This window comes from Coccinella septempunctata, chromosome X (genome assembly GCF_907165205.1).
Source record: "Coccinella septempunctata chromosome X, icCocSept1.1, whole genome shotgun sequence".
In the NCBI taxonomy this organism is placed as follows: Eukaryota; Metazoa; Arthropoda; class Insecta; order Coleoptera; family Coccinellidae; genus Coccinella; species Coccinella septempunctata.
This window is the reverse complement of record NC_058198.1, coordinates 5825195-5843876: the sequence shown is the minus strand read 5'-3', so window position 1 is coordinate 5843876 and position 18682 is coordinate 5825195. Positions and strand designations below refer to the sequence as shown.

The window sequence follows — 18682 nt, the reverse complement described above, 5'->3', positions numbered from 1 at the left end:
CTCTTCAACAGCTCCGAGGTCTCTTGGCACAGCTTCGGCAACAAATTGAGTAGGATTTTCTCAATAACTCGGCGAAAAGCATAACGGACAAGTAGTTATTGATACATGTTTAGGTCAGGTCATGAAGAGAGACGATCAATTTATAACTGGCCTGATTCATAAGGGTGGAAGTTTACCAAAAACGAAACAGTTTATGATTCCAGTACCAATTCCACTTCAGGGAGCCTTCAAAATTGAATTGAAAATAAGCCAAGGGAGTATGCCTGATGATATAGGCTCGGAAAGTGGCAAGCCTATATCTGAATCTTCAAACCTTGTGTACGAACCCTTCGGAAGGGAATAATTCGAAGAATAGGATCAATCCCTAGTTGGATCATCGGTAATGAACTTTTTTTTTGTATCTACGTCACATAACCAACTCCTTCGGATGCTGTGGAAGATTCAAATGTCTCTGTCGAGTGTCGGATACTGAACGGACAGACGCAAAGGGCCCATTGGATAAACGCTATCCGAATGTCGCTCCGCCGGCGTTCCCCGTCCTCAGTACGCAGTTGAAAACCGCGCGCTGCACGGTTAGGGTCCTCCCTGGGGTAAAACGCGCGCGAACGTTTCGTTCCACCTGCCACACGTTCATCAGGACCGAATATAGCATGTGTTCATAGAACCCCCGCAGCACGCCCCTGGTAAGTGGCCTGAGGCCTTGTCGCCCCATTATTGCCAAAACTATTTTTGGTCGCAAACGCCGGCGTCTGTTCCACCGCCGGAAAATTCTTCGCGGGCACGCTCGTCCATCACTTAACACGTGCCATGTCGCGGAGGAACTTCGCCGGCGGAGAATCCTTACGAGTTGTCGCGACTTTTTGTTTGTCGCCTATTTTAGACTCCTCATAAGACTTTTGATGAGTGACAAAAAGTGAGGCGACGCACGTTTTGAATTCAAATATAACCTCGAGCATTGAACATTTTGTCTTGCTCAGTTTTGAACTCGGTTAATTTGGAGGGAAAATGAACGTATAGTGTTTTTCCAGGAAACGTTTAAAATGACCGGAAATCACTCGTTGGTTTTTCATGAGAATATGTTCGGGACGTTCAAATGAGATCACGAAAAATTTTCGTACCACACTCAGGTTTGTTGCTGTTTTCCCCTGAAATATTCCTTGTCATTCAATACACAAGATTTTATTCTAAAAGATTCTGCTTTTCGAATCAATTGAAATGAGCTACATGTAACATTTGGCCAGATTACACAATTTCACAATAACCCTTTACTTCTTCATATTGGTTTTTTCACATCATCATGTGAAAACACAGGAATAAAAATAAAAATTGTTGTTTGTGGATGTTGCGCCAGAAAACCCACGAAAAGTTCAGGTCATACTATCGTTAAAGAAAAATTATATTATTGTTAGCAAAAAATTTATCATTCTGCAAATGTTCATGTGCAAATCGTCAAAAATCAATGAATTCCTCTGTTATTTGCCAATGCTCATCTCTTGAACAAAAATTCATAATTGGTAAGAATCCTTTGTCGAAGAGATCCACAACTTTCTAGAACTCGCCATCAGTTTGCTGTCATAATAAAATTGGATTACTCTATAACAATTTTTCATAACACATTTACTCAAAAGCCTTAGAACGTGGAAAAATGGTCAAAATATGGTCTTAGACAATTATTTTTCCTTCAATAACTCTTCAGTGAAAAAATATTGTGATAATCGGTTTTGAATAATATCTACCAGTACAAAATGATTTTTTCTGAATATATGAAAGCATGTTCATCGTGTGATTCCGGAATATGTTGATACATATCTGGCTTCAATAAACGGCCTACAATTTTTTCATTAACAACAATAATCTTGAGTTACTTTTACGAAAAACACAAATTCCTCACCATGAATGACTGAGATTCGAAATGTGGAACATTCGCCATTTTGTGAATTCACTCGTGTAAGTTGAAATTCCTTCTGTTTCAGATCACTCGAATGTGATGAAATTATACCTTGTAATATACTGCTTTATAGAAGCTAGGGATGTCTCAGAAATTCTGAGGCTGTATCAGAAGTCTCCATTTTTTTTCACCAATTTTTTTAATATGAAAAATAGAAATGTTTACTGACTTATCTAGCTCATTCTCTTGCCCATTTTTTTTAAGTTTCAAGTGAGAATTCACTTTTAGTATTTGTTTTTGCATACTTTCTATCAGATTGTTGAAGTAGTCTTGATCAATTTCTCTCCAGAGATGTGGTAAAAGCTTCTTGAAGTGTAAGTGGAGGTGGATGATGAGAATCCAATAGCTCTTCGAAGCTGTTCCCAATATCAATGATAATACTAAGAATTTCCAAAGCTTCACTGATTATTTTCACACGATGGGGTTTCGCATTATCGCCCAAAAATGATAAATTATCCGAAAACCCTCCACATCTCCACTCATCTATGCCCATTCCAATCGAAGTCCCATATGATTTTGAGTTGGTGAGATCCGTCTCAAAAGTAGTCCAGAATGTAGATTAACATCTCGATGTCTTCGACGAACTGTTTCAATCGAAACCAAAACACCAGAAGCGTACTCGAAGGCTCTTACGGGTAGACACAGTCAGGAATCGATCTTGTGTAGGAGTGGTGGATCTTGAGCGTCCATTTCTTGGTCTTTCGGCCCAATATCTTGAAATGAATTATATTTTTGAAATGTTTGAAAAATCCTTAAGAAATTGGGCACCTTAGTCAATATTTTGTCTAACTTCAACTCAGTAATTCATAGGTTAGCTTCAATTCAATCAATTAATTTCTGTCTGCCTGAAATTTGAAATTAAATGCCTCTTCTTCTTTCGTCCTTCGCTCATTAAACCTGAACGAACCCTTGCTTTAGTTCCGCCTGCTCGTTCAACATCAGACATTCGCGTGAATATTTGTGTCCTATTCCATATCGTTGCGAACTATTTCTAGGATATTCCGAAAATCTGATTTACAGAAAATCCTCTTACGTGTTATACAGACGCGGTATCCGTTCAACCGCATTCATGAAATGTTTTCAAATCATATGCAACGTATGAATGTATACTCAGTGACATGGAAACGAAACGTTGAATGAAGGGATTATCTGATTGAATTTGGTGTGAAGGTATTGGTTGGAAAAGGAAAAGGGCGTCCACTTTTCTTGAAACATCTCACGAGTTTTCTCTCCCCACAACTGAACCACAAGGAATAAAATGTTGTCGGAAAAATTATTTCCTTGATTCAATAAAATACTGGTTGAATTCTTAATTTTTCCTCTCAAAATATCATCTATCTAGATTTCTGAAATGATGGTCAGAATATTGCCAAGAAATTATAATGATAAAACTGTAAAATTTGGACCATCTTTCATGTTCGTTATTCCGAATAAATGAGAGTTATTAACCAGTCTGTTTCCGACCACAAACACACGTATTCGATAACGTATTGACAAAGGAATAATCCGGGATCTGACACTTACAAATGAGCTGTTTGAGACCTGAAAATTTCACAATAAAATTAAGAGAACCTATTTATAAATAGGTATAATATGTCGTTTCTCAAGCACTCTGTAGAGCTCAGTTGTAAACAATATAAGGAACCTGGTCCAAAATAAACACGGCATTGAATGTATTAATGTGCTAGAGCTAGAGGATCTATCTACAACAGCATTCCATTAGATTCCCATGTCCGCAGAAAGAGATATTTATTGTTTCATTGTCGCATAAGAAGCTCTTCGCTGTGAATTATTTCGGCTTGTTCAGGAATAACTGTCCAATTTTAACCCAAATTGCCGACATAACATTCGAACGGCCGAAATAGTTCTTATCAAAGTTTGGCAGTTTTTGTTCGTTACAAAAACGAAATTGTCACTTCCAAGTTGCTACCGCCTCGGCCGAATATATGGTCCAATATCGCGAAGCATTTACGGAAATTGCGATTATAATCCATTAGTCATCCTACTATGTACAGTGTGTTTGAAATTTTTCTGGATTTTCCATTTTCTTTTCTTACTACACTTATTCGGAAAATATTTCTTTCTCAGGGAGCAAAGCAACTTTGAGCGAGTTCGGTATCCGACTTGTAAATTCGAAGAAGCGCGTAATTTTTTCCTTGGCATCTGTTTCTGCGTCAATGATCGCCGCAACATGGATAAACGAAGATCTAGTATTGTAGCAGGAGACTAGTCGATTATCTCTGCGAAACGGATGACAGAGGCCCATCGAGAAACTACTTAGGAACTTCGTCAATCACCCGAAGAAATCTCTGAAATTCCTAAGTTCGAAATAAATAAACGCCGTGACCGACTTCGCGATCTCAGGTTCCATCAAAAACTTCAATTTGAATATCCGAGCTCTTTATTCCGTAATGAAGGAACTTCATTGGAAATTTCCATTAATCGACTCGGCGGATTTTTCTTCCGTTTCCTTTCAATCGATAATTGAATATGTCACTTCAGGAGTTGACTTTGAATTTTTCATATTACGAAAGCCGCGCTGCGATAATGCTATAAGAAAGTTCGCGAAGGTGCGATGTATCCCATAATTTGAATAAAACCACTAATAATGATCCTGGAAATATCCAATTATATCGAAATTCTCGCGTAGCACGCTTCATTCGATTAATTCTCATAATGAGCCTAGTATTGAATGGCTTTCAATTTGAAAAGTAATTGAAAATGTAGTTGACACGGTTCGCTTATTAAAATTGTGTCGATAAAACGTTGAGAGTAAGATCGTTATAAGATATGTCCTTCGAATTAATGTACACTGCTCAAAAATTGAGGTGGATAATTGGCGTATATGTATTATACATATATAAAGGAAGGTGAATGAAAAAACTATTTTGTATGCCTAAGTATGTACTGGTGTATTGAGTTGAGTGTCTACATAAGGTTAACCTACCCCGAAATGGCAACAGTAAGCAAGACTGCATAGACAACGTAGATGAGAAACAAACAACATAAAGATTTTACCTGGTGGAGTCTGCAGGCTCAAAAAAAAAGTTACTTCTTTTACGAACACCTCGAAATAAAGGTTTAATCGGGTGTGGCCTCATCTAGCTTTTACTCCATTCGGAATTGTGTCAATGGAGGAATGTTTTTCCTGTCTGCTGTGGGTGAGTCGAACGGTGTGATTGCTGTGACGATGCAGACTTGACATGCTCAATATAATTTTGGTGTGGAGATGCAGTGAGCCAAAGGAGACAATATTAGGTTTTACGATCATTTCAGGATACCTTACCGCTGTCATGGTTGCGTTAATGAGGATAATAAGATCTGTGCATCCATTAAAACAAATACCTCCCCAAGGGCACACTGAGCCACCGCAAAAATAGTTATCGATAGCCACACCAATGTCCAACATTCGCCCATCAGACTCATACAGACGAAATCTGGACTCATCCGTGGACAGACAAGATCTCCATCTATGCAGCCCAATGATATTTTACACGATTCTGTTACCTGCTCAGTCATTTTGCGGATCTTCTTGCCCTCAAATTGAAGCTATGCAACCTATTCCAGATTGTTTGACTATAAACTATCCTATCGGTAGCTACCGGAATGAGCTATTGATTCGAGATGCTGCGAAGGAGGGATTTCGTCGTGCATTTAACCGTATTAGCCGATCTTGTGCAACTTCTTGTTGAGTTAAACTTTCGTTTAACCAACACACTAATTGTTCAAGTTGGAAGGCTCCTGAACGCATGCTAAACTCTTGACGATTAATCCACAATTGATACTACACAACTCCAGATGTGTTTGCAATATCCCACTATCATTCACCTACAAGAAATATAATTTCTCGCGATTTTCCATTTCAATTTTTGAGTAATTTGAGCTTTTTGAACTCTCAATCTCGTCGACATCAAAACAAACATTCCTCCCTGATATACCGTGTCTCGACCGATTCCAGGCGAAAGCCATCGTACCGTTGGAAAGCGTTCGGATGAAGGGAGGTTTGGTAGATGCCCATCTCTTTCAATTATGCTGGGAAATGGATGCTGTACCCCTGTCACACTGAACTTATCCATATTCCATACTCAGTATTGATTTCATCAATTCTCTATGACCTTTATGCGAAGTTTTATGTTAATGAATCTCTTGAATTTTCAAAATTGCCAACAGTAAAAAGTCCAACTTCTAGCCACTTCATATTCAACGCGTTCCATGGGCATGGAAGCCCGTTTGGCGTGGGCGGCATATTGAAACGAAAGAAGCAAAGATTATGGCGGAAAAACCTTCACGGAATGAGGCAGCATCGGCACATCCTTATGTCATGTCGCTCAGTTTATTAATTCCATTTCCGATACAGCCGTTTTTCCTCGCCCAAGACTGAGAACTGGCCGTGGGGTTCATAAGGAGGAACTTATTTCATTTCGATTCTTCGCCAAGGACTGCGGGTAGTTTTTATATTATTCCCGATTATCTGCTCTTTCCTGGATCGTCACGTGTGGCTTCCCGCTTGATTTAGTGCGACGTCGAATGGACGAGAATTTTTTTTGCCGCACCCTTCGAATTTCAACGCATCGACTCCTATCTGTAATAACAGCTGCATAAAAATTTCCTCCGAGATATTTTGTTGGTATAATTTGTGAATAAGAAGTCTAATAAATCAAGTTGAAAGGTCTACATGTGGTACATACTTATACCATGGATATGAGTTCCTACAAATCGAAATGATTTGAAGCGGCAGTATTGGATTTCTTTCAGTAGAGGGAGGAAACTATCAACGAAAAAATGTTGTGGTGAACTAGGCTTTTTTCTCACGATATTTTCGTCTAGAATATTCTATCGGTATTCGTGAAAATTTTCGGTTCGATACGGTAACAAACGTGAGGCATTGAATTTGGACCCAAATACGCAGAACTGCATTATTCGGGAATTTCCTTTTCAAACAAACATCGATCGATTTGTTCCTCTTGCAGCGCCTAATCTGGAATTCTCATTGGAACAGGATGTGTCACTCCTTGCCGGAATCAATATCTCTCCATATTCATTATACTCTAAATAATTCAAGTACGGATGAAACATCGGCACAGTTGAAATCGCTCCGGTCATGAATTTCTCATTTGTGTTCGTACAACAGCTACTTATCAAATATGAAAAGCACAATGGTATGTTTCAAGATACAAACTCCTCAACAACGAGAAATGCGAGAAAATAGCCCTCTATATTTTCACCAGCTATCCTTTCTCGAACAGGTTGATCTGAAGTTCGGGGAGTTCTAAATCCATGTTCGATCGCAATAAGTTCACCTTAACTTCTGATATTTCACAATGAACCACCTGGCAGGAACACGAGTGTAGTATGAGGAGTATTTTTGAGATAGACAGTGTTGAATGCGGGTGGTTATACTCGAAAACTGTCCTACGATGAAATGATGATGCGAGAATTCGGTTGGAAAATATATTTTTTAATAATCAATTGAACCCTTTTGAGAGTTACGTCTTTGGATAAATCCTGTAATTGTTTTTCAATGCAACAGAATTGTTTTTATTCAAACCGAATTTGGATAGGGTGGTTTCCCATGGAATGGAAGAATATTTGAAATGCTAGTTCCTGAGCATCCTGTACGATTTATATATACAGGGCGTTTTCAAAAGTGGGTCTTTTTTTTGACAGATGGAAGAACTTATCAATATAAGTTGTTTAACTAAAAAATGTCTATATTAAATATCCAAGATGGCTGAGATTCAAGTACGAGATTGTGGAAGGTCAGTTGGTATCGAAATGGGACATTGCATAAAATCGTGTAAGTTACTGAAAAATAATGAGAAGAATTCGGTCATCCTAAGATTCTAGATATTTACCATGTAAATATCGAACGAGCCAATATCGTAAACGAAACCACATGGTCGAATCAGGAGATAAGTTTTTTCCCACTGCTTTGCGATAATTCAGCTAACAAACAACAGTCTAGGGACGTATTAGGATCTATTTCAATAATCATTTTCAATTTTTTTTTTTCAACTTTGTCATTTTGAAGGTTTTGTATAGGTGATTTTTGGCGAAACGCTTCATTTTGGCCAGTTCTACTACCTTCTGTGAAAAAAAAGCCTCATCTTTAAATACCCCTGTATAATTCATTCCAACCAATACGAGTTTCTTCTTTAAATTAAATTTTGCCAAAAATAACTTTCTCGTTTTTCCCGAATATTGAAAGAATCATTGGAAGAATGGAACTTTAGAAAGATGCAAAGTAGTTTCTTATTCGACCAGATCTGAGGAAATCATTACAAATAGACCACTCTTCGAAGATTCATAATTTTATTAAAAATGAAGTTGGGCAAACAATCTTGCGAGAAGTTTTTATCCGAATTGCACTTTTTTTACAACCAAGTTCATTTTATTATTCGAATTTCAGTTTTATGACGTTAACAGTGGAAATGTGCCTTAGGTTATGAAATGATACTTTGTTTTCGAACACAGGATTTTGGGTTATTGGATTTGTGGGTCTGTGAGGAATTTTGATGAATTCAGTGAACCATTTTTCAGTATCACTCAATCCACGCAAAAAAATTACGTTTATCACTGATTTCTCCCAACTTATGAGTGAAAATTGACGAATTTCTTCTATCTTAAAATTCCCAATTTGCGGCTGATGGTATTCTAGTTGGAATTTGTCGAAAACTGGGGATTTTCAACATTTTAAATCATTCTGAGGGCAGCGATCTAACTCACGGCATAAAATGACACTTTGCTCTCTTATTTCGCATTGCGGATTAGCATTTAGATTGGCTATGCGATTTCATTTATATGAAAACGTCCGAATAGAACGGCTGCTTGTTTTCTCTGGAGAACTGTTATAATTTCATTTATCCGTCGGACAGAATGAGGGAAATATATCCCGACTTGAGGGGATCGTTTTCGCGATAAAGCTCCGAAATCAGGGTTTCCCGATACATCCGTGGAGACGTACGAGCAAGAGTTATTTTTCAACAAGGATTGCATCGGGATTTGAGAATCGTAAACAGTAGACTGATTGCTGCGCCATAACGAAAATCCATATACACATTCTCGTAACGGCAGTATGAAGCGAGGTGAGCACAATAAAAATGCTCGTAAATTCCGTATATGAGTATGATCGTCTCTTTTTAGTTCCATTGGAAAGGGTTGTAACAAGATTTGATCCTTGCGGAACTCCCCCGCGCCATAAAAGAGCTATATATATCACACCATCACAGAGCTTCTCAATTTACATGTTCAAAATCAAAAATTTCCAATTTTACTCACACTAGTTATTCATTATTGTCGTCATTGTGAAAAATAGGACGGCATTCTTTTAGAACCTGAATGAAACATTATTTTGTGGGTGGTCATATTGAGAAGAATTTTCATTGGAAAGGAAGGTGGTCTTTTACCTCCTCCACAATCTGCCCCTAACGTCATCTGTCTCCGTCATGATGTTATCTGCATCTTCGGTCATATCCAACGCATCATGGGCCTCCGCCTTCTCCTATTGCTTTGTGAATTCTTTTGGGCATGCGTGAGTAATCCATCCGCTGGACTTGTCCAAACCTTCCGATCATGCGTGATTTGATAACTCTAACGACTATGTCTCGACCTTCCAGGATGCCATTGATTTCGTTCACCTTATCCTCCTCCTTATTTTCTCTCATAACTCGATAAATCCTTCTAATTGTTTTTTCCCGAATCTACGAAGTCTCTTATTGTTAGCGTCACTAAATGCCGCAACTGGTCGGATGATGGTTTTATAGATTTGCATCTCGTCATATTTTCATGACTAAAACTCATGAAAATTAAGTAAAATATTCGGGAGAATACGTAAGGGATCCAGAATGTAGATGTTACATACGTACCTTCGCGTTAGAAATTCCGGCACATTCAGGCGTGTAGAGTTTCTTCTCGGCAGCATTTTCAAGCTTCGCATTTTCGTCATTCATTCGCCGCGTTATAAATTCAATGGGGTCATAATGAATGAACCTTCCAATTAGTGAGGTTCAGAATCGAGTATCAGCTTTTCCCGGTATGGTGAAGCGTTGTGGCTTGTAAATTGTCAAAGTGTCAAGACCAAAGTTTCACGGAGCAACAAAGTCATACCTTCGGTCTTTCGATAATTTAATTTCATTGAAACTTGGAATATTTGGGGAAACCCTTTCCGGTTGTTTTGATGGGAACTTATCTGATGGAGACTGAATGGCATAAGGAAACTGCTTTTACCGCATGCGAGAACCGCTTACAAACCCCAATCACACATTCGAATCGTACACGAAGTGTACCTTCTAGGATATTCTTTTCATCTTCATTTCCCATTTTTGTCACCCTCGAAACAAACCGTATGTATCATCGAGAAATTTTTCAAAGGTGTATTAAACTTTGTTAAGCTTATATTTTGAAATTACCCTTGAATTTATTGATGCAAAAACTCGAAATTCCCCTTCCGATGCAGAAATTACAAGGGCGAGCATCCTGGAATCTTTATAAGCTCTCCCGAAAAAAAAAGGTGGAAAATTGTTGCCGAGTTTGATTAAGCCCCTCAAATCCAGTTGAGATTGAAATACCGAACTACCTCTCTAAAATCCTCTTATGAACCGATGAAAAATCAGGTAGCTGCATGATATGATATTAATTCCCGATAACGGTACATAAACCCACTTTTCGGATTTAAATTAGTTTCGAACTCAATTTGGAGTATCCCTTTCTTGAAAATTTTTAAGGGAGCTGATCGAAAAGCCGCTAAACTCCGACTAAAAGTCGATTTTGCGGATGCCTTGGCGATTCATTTGTTCCGGGGAACTTTTCCTACGTTAAAAATTCGATAGGGTTAGTTTGGGAATATTTATGTCTGCAATGTAATTATAAGGATTTCGAAGTGTTTTGGAATACTTCGAGCTCCATTGAACTTCATCAGATGGACGTTCAGTCTAGGAATTTTCCATATCGTCTCCTGAAAAATTACTGTGGAGATATTTTTCAAGATGTTCGCCCACGTATTCATATTTGTTGAAAAAAAAGGAGTATCATTCTTGACACAAGCTCAAAAGTTTCAATTTCCTAAATTCTATTTTCCCAATTTCTTACGAGTGTCTGAAAATAGGAAGTAAACTGTCATCTTTGTTTAAAAGCATCAATCCCAATACCATTTTTTTTATGTGGTTTCATCGGTGAACAAATAGAATATCCAGAGCTACGAATATAAATTTTTCCTGGAAATTATGTTCTTGATGTTGGTTCATCCTCAACTTTTTCTAGAATTGTTCCTCAATCTCTTTCATTTCAAAAATTACAACAGTCGTACGTAGGTACTGTATACTAAACACGTATACTTGTTTATTCAGTCCTGCACACCGTTTGTTGATACTTCATTTCCAGAATCTCCTTCGGTAAAAAACAACAGAGCTGATCGAACGTATTTCCATTAAACAAGGAACGTGGAAGATATACGAGGTCGTAACCGAAAGTGCAAGGAACATTGTATCCACTATATAACAGGAAATTGCTAAGAAGCTCAATTACTGTTGCTATAACCGAAGATCTCTCTGGAGATGGTTTCAGGGCCGCCGCAACGCCCTGTTTATATTATTTGATCTACAACAACCCTTATCGTGAAATAAATTTCCATATAAGCCCAGGTAAAATGAGGATTTATATACGGCCTTTAAGACTCTCGCATGCATTTTTGATTATGTTATCACATTCTGCGCCCCTACGAGCTTTAAATAATCAAACTGTCGGGAAAAATTATCCGGTGATCCGAAATTTTTCACCCCGGGCACCCGAACGCAAGTCTATGTGAAATATTGCCAACATCTAAACCGCTCGCTTAAGAATTCAGTTTTACCGGTTGAACTGAATTGACGAAGTGTGGGTTTTCGCCTATAAGGGGATGAAACGCAGGTGCTAGAGACGATTTATGGTGCGGCGCTACAGGCCCATCAGGAGATTAAAAAAAGAATCTCATCAACTTGTTGTGGAACGTCTGCTCCTCCAGAAAGTAGGCGAAACACAGTGCTTTTTTGTAGGACCGGTCGGCAGCTATGTACAATATTTACATGTCGATGTGAAACATGAAAAAACATCGGTTGTGTTAAGCGACCTCGAAAACACTTAGTCATTGGGACTCCCTGGTCAAATACTGCCAAGAGAAATAGCCTAATGACAAATCCTGACACAGTTATATTTATGTCCTCACTTGCCTTACCATGCCAGACTATTGGCCCATAAGTGATTATTGGTCTCACAGTAATGACTTACATCCATCGCAGTATTTTTTGGGTTACATCTCCTAGTTTCACCAGTTAGATTTCTACACGTCAACAAGGCCTCAACAGCTTTACTAGCAGTGATCCCAATATTCTTATATCACAGAAGCTTTATTTCTACGGATATTCCCATATATTTAACTTCAGACCTCCACACTATGATGTCTCCATTTAAAGAGATGGATTTTATGGCTGGAAGCTAGTCTGGATAAGGTTAAACCTCGATGGAATACAAAGGCTAGGCTGTGTTTGCTTCACTGGAGCTAAGAGAACTTGCCCAACTATAGCACTGGGGAGTACAGCTCTCAGAACTCCTCATCTTGACATAGATAAGCTCAAGAATATGCTAGATTTCCTCACTGGATTCCTCACAGGGCATCTTAGCCTCAGGAAGCACCTAATGACGAGTGCAAATTCTGTGGGGAGGATGATTAAACTCCAGATCACCTGGTGACAGAATGTGACGCCATTGCTAGCCAAACCAAAGGAGGCTTTGGACGAGTAGGAATGAGGATTTAACCTACTTGGTGCCATACCAGATACTGGAGTTCATTAGAACTCTGGAATTGGACAAAATGACGGGGGAAACAATAGATCTTAAGATCGCAGTGCAACGCAACCTCGTTTATTTGTGTCGTATCTGCAAAATCAATGTAACAAAGTGAGAAAAAAAAGTTACGACGAATCAGAAAGTATACACGCCCGTATACGAACGCCTTCCACAACGGAGAAGTTATAATCAAATTTTTGGCCTGGCAAAAATTACCGCTTTCGCGAACGTCTATAATTGCTCCGCTCCAAAGTTCTGTTTACCTTTGTTTTTCACCTCCACATCTTCGGATGATATTTCTCCACATTGCCAGTCGATGGAAACATGCTGGCAGTGGCGGTACGAAGTCAATCAGCGATGATTTCTAAAACAAATACAATTTCCCGTCTAAAACGGGTAACAAGTACGGCTATATTGATTGTTCAGCTCGAAATTAGAAAATGAATATATTATTGTTAGCACCGACTTCTGTTCGGGGTAATCGGATTATACTGGGAAGTTTGTTTGAACTTTTGATTTGGCTACGAAATTCCCAGAATGATGGAACATCTGAAATGGCGGATGGGAAAAGAGGAATGTGGGGAAAAAGTTGAATAGGACCTGGAGCATAAAGACAATTATTTGAATCTTTTTCGTTCTCGTACATACCAATTAATTTCGCATTTTTTACGCATGCTCTGCCTGCTTCTCTCTGATTTCGAAAGGTTCAACTTCTACTTTTTATTGCTGTCATAAACTCAAATGGGGGATGTATATGTAGGCGGGATTTTTCAACTGACTAGTCGTTTCACCAAAAACAATTCGTACACCACCTTCAAGATGTTGAAATTGAAAAAATCATCGATAAAAAATGCTTGGATTCTAAGCTCGTGTGTGATCTGCGTTATCGAAAAGCCAAGACAAAAACGTGACATCCAAAGAACACTTAATCTTTTTACTACCGAATTTGAAACATTTCACGCTCTGAGAGAGTAAATCATCTTGGAAGGTACCATCGTGATACAAATTTGAAAAGCTGGCCAATAAAATTAGCCTCTATTATTCTCAAAAATTGTTCGACTACGTGGTTTTCCGTCCGCACAGACTTGCTCAGTGTTGAAATGGATAAAAAGTAGTTTTTCGAATGAACTTCTGAAGTTTTTAAATGAGTGTCTCCCAAATCTGAAATTCCAAGAGAAACCATCTTCCTCTCGAGTTGTGCGGATCGGAGAGGAAATGCCGTAGGAATTCATATAATATCAAGCCGGAAATCCAAGAGAGAACCTTCCGTTCCTCGAAACTAGAACAACCTGAGCCTAATCAATTCATCCGTCCGTTCCAAAACCTCGACCGGGATCGCATAAATAAATTTCCAATTATGTGGTCTGCACTTTCGAATTTTTCCTTCAACGGGCCATTTTTCACATTCGCAATGCTCGAAATTCCTCAGACGGTGCCCCCCTGCCCCATCTCGACCCTCGAAAATTTCTTGCATGAGGGAATCCGGTTTAATGCGCTCCCTGCGGAAAAATGAATTGAGTGATTTACAGCCGGGAAGTCCGCGAACTTCCAAGGTCCTCGGGCACCTGGATTCGGAAGTTTTACCGAGGTCATCGGGAAGGCTGGTGGACCGAAGTTTCAAGAGAAAATTGCTTATACTGAGTGACAGTTCACAGTGCGAATTTGACACATCGGATCATCATTTTCTTATAATATAAGAAGGTCCAAAGAACTATACCATTTTTTCTGATTCGGCCCTGATAAAAAGATAAAGCCATTTGAAGTTTCCATAATGAGCTGTGCCACCCCTGGAAGAACAAAATTACCTTCAGAATAACTAGCTAAATCTGTGCCACAACACATCTGTGGATTTTTCAAACGTTTTCAGCCAAAGTTCCCAATTTTTCAAATTTCACAGATACTCTTTAATTTTTGAATATCAAATTTGTCGAAAACGGCCCATTGTGCGAGAAAATATGAAGAATACTCTTATTTTACAAAACGTTCAAATATACATCAGACAGCGTCCAACTCAGTTTCAATAGTTGGGTTCTTTGAATTTTTGGTATTTTGATGGTACGTAATGGTCATAATGAGGAAACTGGAAGACGTGGGTGATATCTCGTGTTCGAAAAAGATTCATCAAATAAATGTAAATACGAATTCCGAAGTTCATTTCATTCGCTAAGACCGTTTGTGAGATAATAACATTTTTTCATTGTTTTTCAACAGCCTGTATCTTTCAAACCGAGCCGATTCGGAAAAAATGGTAAAGGAAGAAAGTACTTCTTTTGACCTCAAGAACCCACCGTACGAGTCAAAGACTCATCTTGTATATGAATATACTGTTTTTAATTTTTTACTACTCGCTGAGTTGTTATGACATGAGAAATTATGCGGAAAACCCTCGGCCTATCGAATTTCAAGTTGACTCCTTGTACGAGAAACTGTTCGGGTAATACAAGATAATGTTTATCTTGAAGTTCAGTTCAAATTTCGATTAAAATTCCGTAATGAAATAATGTGAAACGAACATGTCTGAAAGGATAATTACCAGGAAAATCCAACCGTGAACATAAGCAGCATTCTAGGAATTATCGCCAATTTGTGAGGGAGAAGCGAAGCTTATCTCTCCCCATATGAAGCACATTATTCTTTCATTTATTAATTAACTAAATATTTAGTCTGTTATTCCATTTTGGGGATGTACCCCGTTTGCTCGGCTGGCTCTATAATGAAGTTGGCATTCATGCAAATGTTGCGCTCATATTCCAAACCAGCGAAGCGATATACCAAAATATTAATGAGGTTAATATGGAAACTATTTAATACAGAGAGCAATCTTCAATGCTTTACTTTCAGAGGTTTGTCCCTCATCCATACATATCTACCCCCATTGGAGAGTACAGGAGATGAACTGGAAAGCCCATGCGATTCAGCACGTGTAAAATGGACCTTACTAGATCGCTATATTGCCAACTGGGGAGCCTATTCTGATATCCAATGGCTCGTCAAGGGCCACTCAACATTTTCATTATTTCCACTATACGAGGGGAGAACTGATCGAAATTATCGAGTATGTTGTTCGGCTCCGTGGTTGTTCCCACCTAGATTCTCGATAAAAGGTGATGGAATGGAAGGCAATTGAGAAATCTGGCTCATATTAAGATATTAGGCAGAACATATGAAATCAGAAAAGCCCTGACGTGAAGTAAGGAGCTTCTAATCCCAAGGCTTTCGGACAAAAAAATTTCCAGAAATTCAGATCAAATCAAGGAAAATTCTCTGAAACTGCCGAAGTGTGTTTTGTTGCAGACCTAACCCCGTATGAAAGCGACAAATTGGCCGAATCGTCCGAAACCAATCTGCGTATTCGTGAAACGCCCCTAAACGGAATACGTGAGAAACACACGTTATGTTTCCCACCCTCCCAAACGGCGCCGATGATATGGAAGAAACTACATAAATGTATACGTCATTCACCGCAGCCTAATTAATCTTCGTGAAGACAGCTTCGACAGATCCGAAACCTGCGTATAATATTAATAAGGGAATACCCGTTGCACCCCCCATATTCCACGGCTGAGCTATTGATAATCTTTATTTTGTGATGAATTAAAATGCCACGGAACTACTACATACATATACGTCTGCAATATAGCCCTCTCTGATACCCCAGAAGCTTCGAGGGGGTGTTATGAAGCTGAGAATGACGAATGCGAACAGGGAGAAATGTGTGTGTGTGTGCACTGTTCAGTATTCCGGATGACGCCATCTGTTCCTTACGCATCCTATCTCGGTTGCCCCCCCGGAATCCCAATCATCGTGGCCCGGGGGTTGAAACGGGCTTACTCTGTACTCACGGAGTTGATCGAACGTTTGAATTGATGCGAACGATATTTGATCACGAATTCAAATGTAAAAATAATATGTTGCATCTTCGGTTCATGATAAAACCTATTGCCGATCGGTAATTCGGCTAGGGGAGGGTTAATAAAAGGTTGCTGTATATAAATGACACGAATATGGACTTATCTTTATGCTGAACTTCGAACGATTCTATTTCTACACTTCCAGAAAGAAGCAAGTTGGTAACTGGCTCAAAATTTCAGAGTCAGTCTTCAAAACGTTATTTTAGAGTTTAAAATGACGTTTAGAAGATCTTTAGGAAAATTGATTGTTATGTGGCTAATCATTTTCAATGTAAGGAATTTATTTTGAGAATTTAAATAGATTAGAATTTTGGAAATGAAAAAAAAAATGGTTTCAGACGCTTTACTCTGAAACTATCGAGTGGATTTTGGCTTCTAACGAACTAAACTTTTGTGTTGTACATTTTTTCATTCGTTTTTCGACATCTGAATGAAATTTCAGAAGGGTTCATTAAAGTAATGACTATAACAATAAAAATTTTCTATAATTTTTTCGTACGTGCAAGAAGTACCGTTAGATGAATCAAAAGCATTTTCCTAAACCTATCGAGTGCCCTTTTTAAACCTCCGGCTAAATATGTCGTTTCAATGGAAAAACGAACGAACCGACAAGCGTTCTGAATTCCTTTGAAATCTGAAATAACAGGGGATGGTCATGAATGTATCTAGACATTTATGATGCATAACTGTGAATATACATTCCTATCGCTGTGCATACGAACGCCGCTCTTAAATAAATGTTATTTTCAATAAAAGTATTCTCTATTGATATCTGAAGTTCGAGGAAAAATAAAACTGACCATTTCCGAGATTCGTTTGATAGAAAACGTGTGCATTCGGATTCCGCCAGCGGCAGATATTTCGCGGAATAATTTCCCGGAATATACGTTGACCGCGTGTGAATTCTAGAATATTCGTACGTGAAGGAAAACGAAATTCACATGATAATTGACTTGCCAACAGGAACAAAAAGGCGACTTGAGAGAATCGAATTGTCTGAAGTTTCATAGTTTCACATCCATATTTCCTGGTTATTGGGAAAATAGCTATTGCACTGGACTCGTTGATGAAGTTTTTGTGGTAAAATTCAGTTCTGTCTGTCCGTCTGTAAATATTGTTACTATCTAAAGGAAAAAGCTAGGTACTTGACATATTCAGGGCAGGATCAGGGTTAGATTTATGAGTAAGATCTGTACGAAATTACGTAATCAATAAATTAAATAATTTTATGATATTAGATTTGAACCAGATACGTGTGTTTCCAGATGAGAGCTTTTACTCAAGCTTTTTACCTGGAAGTGTTACCGGTCTGATTATGAATTTGAACAAGCTTCTAGCTTTTCTAATTTTTTTTTCTGAGCAGAATGCCATTGGGTATAATGCACATAAACTAATATACGAGTCAAAGACTGGAGAGTACGAGCCTGCAAAATCCGAAAAACATTCGGTACATCCTTATCGGATAAATGCCATGAGATCTCGTGCTCCTCCACATGTTTATTTCCAAAACACAACAATCTTCTTCCAGTTTTACTCATTTTATCGCTGCAAGAGCGCTTCTCTCTCTCGACATCGTTACAGTACTTGAATCGGCATGTGACTAACAGCCTCTTTCAAATACAAAAAGATGTAGTTGAATACACTCCCGGCCTCATTGTCGAGTTTTAATGCCTTGTTGATACGAATACAACGGCGTAATAATCACATTATTGCAGATTCTGCAGGGGTAGGCATAAAGAAAATATCCCGGAGGCGCATTGTGGCCTCGAAGTGAGTGTGTGGTTATTACGGAATTAGCCCTAGTTTCTGGGGTTGAGTGGAGAACAGACAACAATAGTTAATAAAAGTTTCAGAAATTCCTCTCGACGATTTGGTTGCAAAGGTAACTCGTTTTTTGGGATGTAGAGGCTTGGAAATCCTTTCGATGTCTTGATCGTGAATGTCTCTCTATTTAGGACGTCTGCAGACCTGGCTCGATGGGTTCGGCTCCACCATGAATGGCCAG

At 38.7% G+C, this 18682-nt stretch overlaps 1 protein-coding gene across 1 annotated transcript in view; it reads left to right on the top strand.

The window, feature by feature from the left end:
- The first annotated feature begins 565 nt into the window (after positions 1–565).
- The window catches only part of LOC123321695 (slit homolog 1 protein-like), a 145856-nt gene continuing 127739 nt past the window's right edge, over positions 566–18682 (top strand). The window contains exon 1 of the mRNA XM_044909419.1: positions 566–683. The gene's annotated coding sequence lies outside the window, so the exon portion shown is untranslated. The remainder of the gene's footprint in view (positions 684–18682) is intronic.